The sequence below is a fragment of the Argiope bruennichi genome, chromosome 7, assembly GCF_947563725.1.
Source record: "Argiope bruennichi chromosome 7, qqArgBrue1.1, whole genome shotgun sequence".
Lineage (NCBI taxonomy): Eukaryota > Metazoa > Arthropoda > Arachnida > Araneae > Araneidae > Argiope > Argiope bruennichi.
This window is the reverse complement of record NC_079157.1, coordinates 1,233,763-1,247,593: the sequence shown is the minus strand read 5'-3', so window position 1 is coordinate 1,247,593 and position 13,831 is coordinate 1,233,763. Positions and strand designations below refer to the sequence as shown.

The 13,831-nt window shown below is 30.0% G+C and overlaps 1 protein-coding gene across 6 annotated transcripts in view; it reads right to left on the bottom strand.

The window, feature by feature from the left end:
- The window catches only part of LOC129975875 (protein eva-1-like), a 584,415-nt gene that overhangs the window by 202,580 nt on the left and 368,004 nt on the right, over positions 1-13,831 (bottom strand). The gene's annotated exons all lie outside the window — the stretch shown is intronic.

Below are 13,831 nucleotides of genomic sequence, written 5' to 3'. Positions count from 1 at the left end.
CCAAAAATGCTCCTACTCCTTATTGATAAATATTTTTATATTTGTTTGTGGTGTTTCTATTATTTTGATAACCTTCTGTATCTTGAAAATCAAATCATTACAATTTGAAGAAAGAACACATATATTATGTAATTATTCGCGCACATGTAAATAGTAAGAAATAGAATCAGTAGTGTCACGAAACATTATTCTTATGATGCTTATAATCATAAAGCATTAAAGATCGGTCATGAAGAGCTCAGTCCATTTCTTTCAAAATGGAGACAAAGGATTTGGCACATAAGAAAAAAAATCAACACAATCAAAGGCATAATATAAAAACAAAGGCACAGACTTGACAACTCAAATAAACTTTTACTATACTTAAGTATGAATAAAATGCAAAATGAATCAAAATATGTGAAGCAAAGCACATGACAATGAAATGTAATAAATGCAGTGATTAAAATATCCATTGTAACAATAAAACAAAATAAAATCATCGTGTATAAATTATGCATATCAATATATGTGCATTATATATTATACTAGCCGCATTGGCGACCAGCTTATTCACCCAGGTAACTGATATTTTTAGATATTAAGGTATTTATGCGGAATTGATTTATTAAAATTTTACCTTTTTCTTTAATAAGACAGAAATATATAAATTAAAAGGAGTCAATCTACATCAAATTGCTGTGTGAACAAATGAAACTGTGTATTTGTTATTGTTAAAGTGGAAAATTATATCATAGAATTTTTAATTGTTTCATCTAATAATTGATTATTTCTCTGTCATTCGGTAGAAATATCCTATTTCTCCATTATTTCGTTAAGCAAAGCATTGAATTAAGTGCAGCTGTAAAAGTGTTGAATAAAGTAATCTGAAACGCCTCTAGGATCACTAGTTTACACTTGACTGTTGCCATTCGGAAATAAGCGAAAAAAAAAGACTTTTGCTCCAATTATGTTAACCTATTATAGAAATGTAGCCGATACAGTTATCGTAGTAAATGAGTTGATTTACTTTAAATAGTTAATTAAAAGTTCAATTAAGTAAGTAAATTTAATAGTAATGCAAAATGATTGACAACTCATGGGAACAAAAACAATTTTTCCTGTATACATTTTAAACAAACAAGAATTTCTTTTTTGCTTAAAAGGAAAGAAACAAACAAGTTATTTCCTTTTTTGTTTCTTTGAATTTACTTAAATTTTTACTGACGATATTACGTCATATATTTTGAAATCATAATTTTTCTTTCTCTGAGTACCCACTGATTTCTATTCATTTTGAAGCTGCTATAAGACAAAAGTTTTATTCACGCCTTTGACGTATAATAAAGAATGTTTTTTCTTAATTTTATATATGGTTTAAAAGTTAAAAAATGTAGGGAATCTGTTCTTTTCGTTTATTTTTGCAGCGAAAAAAATGAAATGTGTTTATAAAAATGTATAAGTGTCCATCAACAACCATTTTTTCCTATGCAGAATGTACACGCTCTTGCACTTGCTTTCTTTCTTTTTAATCCACCTTTCCCATTATTCCCATTATACTTAATAATGGCAAAGAAAAGAAACGTGAATTGAATGCAAACGAATATTTATATTAGTAAGAAAATAGCAATGAGATAAAACTTATTGAAATTATTCCCATTTACAAGTTATTACAAGTGCTTATATTTCATGCTGTAAACATTGCCATCTGAAAACAAACCCTTCCTTTCCGTGTCAGTCTTCTTCTTTCCAGAGAGATGAAGGAAATGTCAAATAGTTCTTGAATTAAAGTTTTATTTATTGATAACTCGTTTTTTATGAATTCGAAAATAACATAGTAAAGTTTATTTCAAGGTATGTGAAAACAATTTCCACCACAGTAATAAAAGGAGGCAACAGAAGAAATGCAACTATATAAAAATGCAGAAGAAAACTTTACATAAGAATAATGTATTCATTACATTTTTATAGAAAAACTTGAGGGGAAATCATTTCTAGCATTTTAAATATTGAAAGAAGGGTTGCAAAATGACACATTGCAAACAAAATTCACGCAGTAAGCCTTCTTTTACAATAGACTAGAAAAAATTTAGTGCTTTCAGCTTAAAAGCAGTTTTTTTTTAAGTCTTTAGTTTGATTTGAATTTCAAATTCTGTATTTCAATAAGTATTCATATAAAAGAAAGAATTCACATTCTAAACCATCTCTGAGGCAATATATAGTTTATTCACCCTTCAACGTTAACGATTACCTTTAGATATTCTTGATTGTAGAAGTTGATCAGATTTCAAAATTGTTCATATACCGCGTAAAATTTCAATGCTTATTTTGAAGAAACTTATTTTAGTATGGTCTGATGTTTCGATTAAATCACTGAAAATGGTAGGTTTAAGACCCAATTGTAACGGAATGGCTCCAAACTTCAGGCAGGTTCCGTGAGCATCAAATATGCCGCCATGTATCAAACAGCTTCACGCCTGTGCTGCACATACAAATATGGTTAACCCTTAACTGGGGAGGTGAAATTTTAGGACTTAACTGGGGAGGTGCGGTCTACGAGACCGAATTTCATTTACACTCAAATTAAAATTTCTAATGAATGCATTAGTTTGAAAAACTGCCAATATATTTTGCAGATATTTTTCTTGATATATAGATATGTTTTAGAAATTTTTCAAAATATGTTATCATTGAAAAAAGTAAATGCGTTGGAACATACATTTTCTTCTCAAATTACATGTTACAATAAATAATATTCTTGAAAAAGCATATTACTTTTTACTTTTCAAATCATATTTATTTTTGCAGTATATGAAGGTATATAGAATACAATATAATGTAAAATTCAACAATGATAAGAAAAATAAAAAAAAAAAATGTCAATGGGTAAAATTGGCCCTTTTTTTATCGGCTTGTGTGACTTTCATAGCACGGTTTTCTAGGGCATTTTAAATATACAGGTTAAGAACTAGTATAAAAATCAACCTATAAATTCTGTATATATATTTCTTGGTATATTAATATATTTTATGAATTTTTCAAAATACATTCTCACTAGAAAAATTGATTATGTTTGAACATACATATCAAAATCAGTTGAATGTGAATTCTCATCGAAAAATCTTCTGTACAATTATTCTTATAACTAAAATCACTTTATTCTTCATTTAAAAGTGTCTGGAGCACTGCTTCATAAAGGAATCAGTAAACTGGATGATATTTAGGGGCCCAAGTTTTAGCGCCATCTGCTAAGCCTTGTTTATCACTGGAATACTAACAGGGAGGTGCGGTCTTAGAGACCGCGCTCGAAGAGATAACTGAATTATTTTTAAAAACATCTGCTGAAATCGGTTGAAAAAGTGCACGTGTATTCAAGGTCATAAAATATGAAGCTACAGGGTCAATCCATTCAATAGAGCTAAAAATAGAATAGGGGTGACAGAAAATCCATCTCTAGCAGTCTCACAGACCGCACGTCCCCAGTTAAGAGTTAAGCACTCGTGAACCAGACTCATTCCTCATCAATTAATTTATCAAAGAAATAGAATTCATAAGTATTCAAAATGTATCTTTAATATAACAAAACTGGACAATTTATTATGTACGAAATGCATAGAAATTCAGACTTTAAGCATAATTGGTGAAAAATTTGCATATTTTTAATTCACTTGACTGGCTACATTTGAACTAAAAAAGAGTTTTGCAAATTTTTTCCTGGTGGCAGTACGCTATATTATTTAAAGCATAATGAATTAATTGTAATAAATTTTAATGCCATACAATGTGACTCATACGATAATGAGTTCTAGAATGCATATTGAATAACATTAGGATTCAATAATGTTAATAATAAGTTTAAATGAAGAACTAAGAAATAGAAAATAATTAAATTTGGGAAAAAAACAACTCTACTATCAAATAACTTTTAATAAAAGAAATAAATTCTGAAAACAAATCAACGAATGGGATGTCAATGGTGATGTAATAGCGAGTACATTTCTTACTGATTTCCTCTTTTATAAGTTCAGATAAAAGTTTTCTGCCCATAAAGAAAAAAAGTTTTCCCAGTTTTCTTCTCATTAAGAAGTATTTTTATTTTTTGTCACAAATTATGTTAATGCGTGCGATGACAGTCAAAGTGGAAATCAATAACTGGAGAAAAAAAAATTATCTAGTAGGAAAAATTTAACCACGGCGAGCTTCCCGTAACTTTCAGCTTTTTTCAAATCCTCACCATTTTACAGCTGCATATTAACGAGAAACGCATTCGCTACATATCTTTAAAAAATCCCTAAATAAAAAACGACAGAGAAAAATATATGTAAGTTGCTGCTCTTTTATTTCCCAAAGTTTATATATATATATATATATATAAATTTATTATTTGCTTTAACACCACGGTAAGGAAAGAAAAACCTTTAAACAAGTAATTAACAATTTAATGTTCCCATATTAAAATATAAGAGAGGATGAAATTATTTGTTTTCTGAACATTAATGAAACATGAATCCTTATTTCTACATATGTTTGGATCTAAATTTGATTATTCGCTAATTTAAACTACATTTCCCTGCAGTTTCTTCAGAGAAACTATGTTAATTTAAAAAATGACCAGTTATTTAACAATCTGGATTTTTCACTCAAAATTACTCTGTAAATTTGCTTATTTGAATATAAATAATTTTGACAGTTTTCATCGTTTTTAAAACAGAAATTAAGTAGATTGAAATATGCGTGCAGTAGCTGCAAATTACTTTAAACGCAGAACCAGGACTCAATTGCTGCACTTTTCTGTGCATTCGAAATGATCTGAATAAGTGCCGTCAGCATGAAGGATGACGAATTAGAGCTTCGGCCCATAATGCATCCCCTTTCGCACTCACGAGCATGGCGTAGTCCCTCCCTACAGGAGATACGTCCTGTTTCGGTGCGGAGGGATGCGAAAGACTCCAAAGCATTGCCACACCCATTAGACAGGTGAGAATTTGCTACTTATAACCATCTCACCATTGGATATTTCAAATAGATAAAAAAAATGCTCACAATTCGCAGTTGTTAGTAAAAATATTTATACATTTAGAAATGACGAAATGCAGCTTAGCTGAGTCCGTCATTGTGATTTCATACAGATAGAAGTAAAGAACTAATAGTTAAATGTAAACATGGAATCGGGAATTGATCATCATTTTATGACTTATTGGTTTAAAATTATGAATTATAACCTAATGCAAGTTATCAAAAATTGAATCAAAAGTAATCCATCGGTTATGACGATTTTGAATACAGTAATACGTCTTAAAAAAATGCACCATTATAATTTTCAGTATTATTTTGTGAAAGCATCTGCATCAAAAATTGGGAATTTAGGAATTAATTCCATATTACGCAATTGCTTCTAATTTTAATTCATTGCATAGTTCACTTTAAGGTCATTACAGAAAAAAAAAATGCAGCATTTTTTTTTTTCTATTACACGATTGCTTCTATAATATGATTGCAATAATTATGTACATTCTGCTTGTAATTTATTTCGAACAGAACGAAAAGTTCTTTGGGAAAAGTATTATCCTATTTCTTTTAATGCTCCACTGTCTGTTAATAATCAGTCACAGTTTCAAATTAAAACTTAAAGTTTACAATTAATTAAGAAACTTTCAATATTTTATTCAAATTGCTATACTTTTTAGAGAAGAATGATAACTGTAAGAATGAACTCATACAAATTATTTGGATAATATACTTTTTATACTTTACTATACTTTTTAATAAAGTATAATAAATTATATAAAGTAAATTATAAAGTATAATTGAATATAATAATAATATTTTATAATTTACTTTATATAATTTATTATAATAAATTATTAAAGTATTATTATAATAATTATTATTAAATTATTATTATAATAATTATTATTAAATTATTAATAATTATTATATTAAATTCTTGTAAAATTATTTATTAATTATTTCTGAATAATTGGAAAATTATAATAATAATTATAAAAATATTTATTATAATAAATTATTAAATAGTAATAAATTATAAAGTATAAGTTTTTTACTTTACTATACTTTTTTCTTCCTTCTGAAGTTACTATACTTTCTTTCGGAAATACGCGAGGAGGGAGCTGAAGGAGTGTAGGATTACGTTTAATTACCGGCTAGAGTTACAGCAATTTTCGAAATATGAAAGAGGCCAGTCTGAGAGACATTTAACAATTTGCAAAGAAAATATCAAAGAATTAGTCTAATTCAATATAATTCGTTCATCCTATTATTTTATCTTTCTCTTTTGAGACAGCATTCGCAATATCAATATGCATTGGTTTTATTATTTTTTCCCTCATTCCATTGTATTATAAATATGTAAATATATTTACAAATCCAGTTACTTTTCTATCAATGGAAAACAGACTTAAGGAAATTTTAGAAGACGTTTTCCTGATCTTAAATCTTAAAAACATCATCTTAAAAACTTAACTTAATCTTAAAAACATCAATTTACTTCTTATATTCATGGTTTTCTTTAATTTCTCTTTCTTATTCTAAAAGAAATAAGACTATGAAATTTTTCAGCATAAGTACTGCTTGCAGTTGCAGTGCTTAACATTAAACATTTACTGCTCATTAAGTAGCTTTCACGTATGTTTTTTGAAAGATCAGGCACATTTTCGGAACGATTTTTTTTTTTTTTTCGAAATTGATTTCACCCAAGAAAACATATGATCCGTTGTTTATTTTTTCTTCTTCTTTTAATCTTCATTTCGTCCAGCAATATCATCTCACTGGAAAGTAGATGTTATTTTATACTGGAAAAATATCACTTCGTTATCAAATTGTTTTAAATATTTAATTTTATATCAAGTTGACGCAGTGCATGTTTCTGAAAGGTACATTTCATCTTTTGTAAAATCGAATCTCTACGAGAGCTGGAAATTAAAAATAAAGTCATATGGTACTTAACAGAAAATCGCCTTACATATCCCTTTCCTATTCATATTTTACCATTTGTAGAGTATAAGATTTGTCCCCCCCCCCTTTTTAAGTTTGCGCTTACAGTAAACAAATTGTTTAATTAATTGAATTCACCTACAACCATTCACAGAGGAGGAAGGAAAAATAAACGTACGAAGAAATCAACAACCCTCTCTTTCCCACACATACGCATCCGAGTCTCGCGCAAGAAACATAAACAATTTCCCTGATAGAAGTACACCAAGAAGAAGGCATTGGGTTTGCAAGGATTTACATAATGTATGAATAATTGATTTGTTGCTGAAAGCAAAGCCGGCGACACGTAATCCGACGATGCAGTTTTTTCGCCCTTTCTTCTTGCCTTCACTGCAACTGCAACGATGCGAGAATACGTCGATACAGACGCTGTTTTAAATGCGAAGGAATCGCGCATAGTTTCTGACTTAAGAGAAAAGCCTTTTCCTATCGATCGGTGTTGCAACGCGAAATCTATCAGTTAAAAAAAAAATACTTCGGCAAATGCAAATTAAAATGAATAATCCAGATACGTGCTTTATTCCCGAATTTCGGAAAATCGTAAGGAAGCAAATATTGATATGTATAACTGACACAGTTATACCTATCAAGCTAAGTTTAGAAAAGTTTAAATATTCGTCTGATGCTCTCATTGAAAGACATGCTTTTGGAATCGAGAGCGTATTATTTTAATAAATATTGTAGCTTAGCACCCGTTCAAATATATATTTTCGCATTTTAATACAGCAAAAGTTTAAGTATGCTTATGAAGAAATTTATAGATTATCAGTGAATGAAAGGGCGTTCTTTCCTTTCATCGTCTGGGATTCCTTCACTCATATCACTTTCACAAGAATTTTGTCCCAAAACGCACTCCAAAACTTAAGAATGTAAGATCACATGACATGAACTCACTGAAGAAGGAAGGAAAGACGCCAGGCAAGAGTTTGGAATTTCAAAAGGTTGGCAATAGATACGATAAATAGTGATTCATAAGTTTGAAGGTCGAATCCTTGCCGACCAAAATCAATTCAAACAGTAAAAAGTGCGACAGCAAATAAAATATTAGATTATTATAGTTGGAATAACAATTACTGGTTACCTATGCTTAAAGTGTCATTAAAATGCGTATAATCTTGGGAAATTATTGCATAAACAAATAATGACATAATCAAATAATGACATAAACAAATAATGACGTATTTTTAATAAATAAATCAATTATTATAATTGTAAGATCTCCGCAACAATCGTGAATGGTCAAAAATATTGACGTTGTTGTTCAAGCATCGCTAATACTGAGCACCAATGAATTCACTAATGCTAAAATCAATAGGCGTATTATCTTCTAATGAATGCACTCAACTCATCAATTGTAGCAAATCCGGTACTATATACATTATGTTTTGAGTATTGCCATAAAATGATATCCTGGGGAGTAAGATCCAGAGACTACAGAGAAATTCAATGTTTTTTCTTCAGAATTAATCATTTAATGAAAAAATGATTCAAATAATTCAACAATAATCTCCTCATTGCGTAAAAGGGATATTTAACTGAAATAAAATTGTAATTATGAAGAGAGATAGCCTCTAAATAATAAATTGCAGTTTTCAAAATTAAATGTAGTCGATTCTTAAAACTAATAATTCTATTGAATTTGTTAAAAAATATTCCGCCGTGTTTACGGAAAGATAAGTTTAAGATAAACAAACTTCCTTCAGACATTTCTGCTGTGATACCGAAATGATACTTTTCGACTGACAACATTTTTTTACGTGAAAAGTCAATGTTTGAAGGGTTTGAGACTGAAGAATAAATGTCAAGCAATATGCTCGTAGCCTGCAGGCAAGGAACAGAACTGCGCTTTAGAATCCATTTTAAAATTTTTGAATGCCTTTGGAAGGAGAAATGTTTTCAGTGCGAAGGGAGATAGCTACAAAATCTCTACCATGAAGAACCTTTAAAACAAATCACACGATAGAAAAAGATAGAACTATTTTTCCTTTCGCAAAAAATGCTTTAACGGTAAACATGCTTATTGCACTGGTATCATTCTGCGTAGAGATTCTTCTGATAGCTGTAAAAACCTAACAACAAATCGCGAGAACAATTTTCGTCACAAATTTGGAAAAAAATGTTTTTTTTTTTTTGACAATAACTTTTAGCACTCTAAGTGCACAGGTAATTTTTGAAATGTAATGAAGCGAATCTTTTGAATATTGCATTAACCCACTTTCAGAAAGCAAGATATTTTCAAATTATGTAATTCTGTTTGTTTTCCCATTCAAACAAACTTTCAGGTTACAGATAGACGAGATTTCAAAATATTCCTTTCAAATGAACATTTTTAACTTTTTAAAGAGGAAAGTTCTGCAATCTTTTTTCAATCACTAGAAGATTCAATCTGCAATGGTTTTAACTTAAGCGTGGATTAACTGTTTTAACCTTCTTTAATTAACAACAAATTAAGACAAAGGATTAATGGAATAGATAAAAAAAGAAAAACTGTTTACAAATAAAGATATTAATTCTGATTCTTGAATGAAATTCTAGCAGTTTATATTGCAGACACTAAACGTGATCCAACAGCAAATTTCTAAATTTTCATAGATAAGATCATACTTTTAGTAGGAGATGCGATTTAAATGGTTTTAAGCATTTTATGTTGTTTCAGTTAATTAATGTACTGCCGAAAACCATAAAAACCTCTAAATTTCATAAGAGTCACGGTTCTTTTTTATTTAATGAAATATTCGTGACTCAATATTATTTTAAACAAAAAGTTTCCTCCTTTTGTAACTAGAATTGATCGATTCATGAATGCTTAGTATTCATTATTTTTAGCGAATAGATGAACAACACTTCCTCGAGGTGTCCGTTGATTGGTGGATCTTCCTGGACGTATCTGTTCAATGATCTAAAATCTTAGTGATATTAAAGGTTTTATGAGTTCGTCAAAGTTAATCAATGAAAAGTGAAGCATTTTTGTTTTGAAACAGGCGCTGTATAAAAATTTAGGCATCATAGAATTTTGAATACTTTATTTATTGATTAAAACGATAAAATATAATTCTTTCCAATACAGAGGTTTAAATTATTACTGACATTGTCCTTCATATACAGAATAAAATGTGCACTATCGTTTTATTCCACTTGTGAAGATGGGGGTGTGGGGAATCGCATTTTTTCGATATTGTAAGAATTATAAAAGTTTAAAAAAGGAGATTGCTTAGTTTCGCAGTTTCTTATGCATTAGACCAATACGTTAGAAAAAATGAAAAGGCTTTAAACATCATTTTAAGAGAAATTTTATAAATTTTGAATAGTGGCATATGTTACCTCTGCCTAATGGTTTTCTCATTATCCCAGGCCGGAGGTAATGAGGACGGCACTGCCCACAGCCGGCGTAATGCCACCCGCAGTTCCGATACTGGGTTTCACAATCTCAGGTGGATTGTAAAACCAGTTGTGAATCATAAACAATGGATTTCAGATATAAATTGGGAGGAATAGTTATCGGTTGAAATTACTTTATTTTCACATTATTTTTTTTTATAAATGTAATAAGAAACTAAATGTTTTTTTCAAATTCTTTAATCATGATACTTACTTTGAAGAACAGATCACAATTTTTATAGTCATAAAAATGCTACACTCTGCATGGGTCCATTTGTCTCAAAAAGAGCGCCGGCACCACATTTCATCTATGCTGTACTCTCCATAAATCAGACAAATCTTCAAGTCTTTTGGAAAAAAATCACTCAATTCATCTTCACCAAGTCATCATTACGCGAGACTTTTTTCTAATGTGGGTTCTATGGGTATAGAGTTATTGAGTTGTATGACGGTATAAAAACCATTTCGATAGTATCATTACCCTGATAGAACAAAATGGCGAATGGTCTTAATTCAGGATAAATAAAGACTCTTATTCATAGACATTATGATATAATAATATTAATGAATATTAATAGAATGCACATGCATACAAATTACGGTTATAATTTAACATAGAAAAGTATTTATCTTTATTTAATCATCAGTTAGATAATGTTATGAGCTAACAGTAAGAGAAAAAAACCCAGTAATTTCTGCAATAATGAACACATTTCAAAAGGCATGGCTTTGATGAAACTGAGACAATTTCTCCAGTTTCTAGCTAGAGAGCAACATGTATCGGGACCTTCCTATTATCTATAGTTTGATGTTTACATAATATAGCATTATCACCCCTTTTATGGCATGATAATCCTATGCATAATGCTTGCGTGAAAATAATTGAAAGCAGTACTGGATAACATGCTTCAAGGGAATGAATTTATTCAAATTGACAACCTGGTGGAGTACAGATTATATGCTAACATGCACACTCTCAATATAAAATTAAATGTACGCTTGCCTATTTGTTTGAACCTAATATAATTCCACACGCCTTTAAAAAATTGAGTGGAAAAAATTAGCACATATATTCTTTAGCATCGAAAAGGATTAAATGTGTTATTTACAAATAAATAACAAAATGTGCTAAAATCAGATTTGCATTGACAGAAATTTCATTTCTTCACGACCATTTTTCTAATTTTAGTCAATTTTTGAAAATTGTTCAAATTAGGATTGAGGGTTCTAAAATATTTTAAAGCGCTGAACATAAAAATTTTAAAAAAAATGCGACTTAAAATTATATGCATTTTGCTTTTTGTTATAGATATATAAAATAAATAAAGGCAGATGAAGTAACATGTACGATAACTGGTAATGAAACACGACAATATGTGATGCATTTGTGCTAAATGAACATATTTCTTAGGAATATATTTCAAGAAATATTGTTTGTTACAAAATTAATCACTACTACTAAAAATACGAATGATACTAATGCATTTCGAAGATGAACAGTTCATTATATTACTCTTTATCTTATTAAAATGATTAATTATGGCCAAACATTCAATATATACTGTATTAAAATGTAAAAATTTCTTTTTTTTTATAAAATTCGGAATTTTTAAAAGATTTTTAAAGTCATTATAATATAGACAATAAATATTTAGAAAACTGAAAAATGAAAAATAAATAAATAAGTATTTTAGTACTCTTTGTCATTATTATTATTAATTATTCTGTTGCTTAATTGATCCATCTCAGTGACAACTGATCAAACATAAAGCGTCAAGGCAAAGCAAAACACAATCCGTATGTCCTCACCGCTGATTGCTAATTTAATCAACGATTTACAAAAAAGCGCAATGAGGCCACAAACGAATGCAGTTCATTTCATTTGCAGTTGAGGCAGCTGTTTCAAAATCGCTCTTTAGGTAATACTCGGCACAGAATTTTTGTTATCACTAAAATGTGATCCCATATATTTAGAATTCACTTTCATATCTCCCGACAATTTAAGATTACATCTCAGAATAATATTAATATAGAATTTCCCATCGTGACAGAGCGAGTTTTGAATTTCACGCGTTCTCCTAAGGAGAACTTCTAAAATATTCTGCAGGCAGTAACAAAAATTCAAAAGGACGAAACGCTCCCTCGAGTGGGAAGGAGCGCTCCTCGCAAAAACCGGAAACACACTTCTAATCCAATAGAACACTTCAGAAAATAAAATGGAGCAAAGAGACGATGGTGCGCCGCACCCGCACTGTAATCCTTAACACGTAATTCAATTCGACTTTGGATTTGCGCTCGGCTACGTGCCAGTCGAATATATCCTGAGGGAGGCGAAGAATCTCGAACAGTATTGGAGAATTGGTGGAAAATTTATGATATGATGAGGGAGCAGCGCAAGGGGAGCATCGAATGATGTTACGGCCCCCGTCTCGGAGGAGCTCTTGATGTTTTGATGGCTCCACGGAAAGGGCCTTGAAAGAGAGGCACTGTCGTCTTTTACCCTTTTGTTTTATAGCGCTTCCACACATCAAATATCATGGAAACGGAGTGTGTATAATTGAGGGATATATGGAAGGCAAAAATTGCCCAATTGTCTGATAGTACACTATCAAAAAAAAATGAGTCAATTTACAGCAATAACTTTTTTTTATTCAAACATTTGTGGCTACAATTTGAAAGAGAAGCGTGGTGTTCAACTGGTGAAATATTTTTTGTATGTTTTAAAAAGTAATTCTTTTCCAGATTGAAGCTATGCAATAGATTTTGTATTCCTGAAAAAATGTGATTAGATATAGAAATTCGATCAGATTTACCACCAGTTTTCTTTCTAAATAGTTCGCTACACATTTTAAACAGTAAATTGCCCCAAAGCAAGAAATGGAACAATTTTATGGAGAATGAAAGATGATTTCATAAAACGCGTTTTTGGTCTTCCGTTCCAATGATTTCTTTTAAGTGGATGTTAGTACTGTCTTTTTTTTTCTTTGTAATTTGTAACAACATTTGGAATAATTATCTGCGATATTCTTTCAATATATTACTGAAACTTGAAACTATACAACTAGAAATATTTGTCTTGATATACAAGTGACCATTCTCATAAAAGTTTACTTTGAAGGAATAAAAAATCATCTCCTTCTATTACTGCTTAGGATTATAAAAGGGGCTCTTTTCTCTAAGCTGCGTTAATGAGTTGAAACCAGATTTTATGTAACTGACGCGAAATCGCATATTTTGCTGTCGGTTTGTTGACTTGGTACGGGTGATATTTTGTTGCTAAAAACTTTGCATTTGTTACTCTATTGTTGTTTTAGTTTCAGTGAGCACGCACAAGAACAAGAAACTGGTCTTGGTCCGAATTTCCGGATTTGATTCTGCAGATTTTAGATATTAAATGATCAGTAATCAAAATGGCTGTATGGAAATCAACAAAATTGTACATTTCAAGCATGTGGAATCG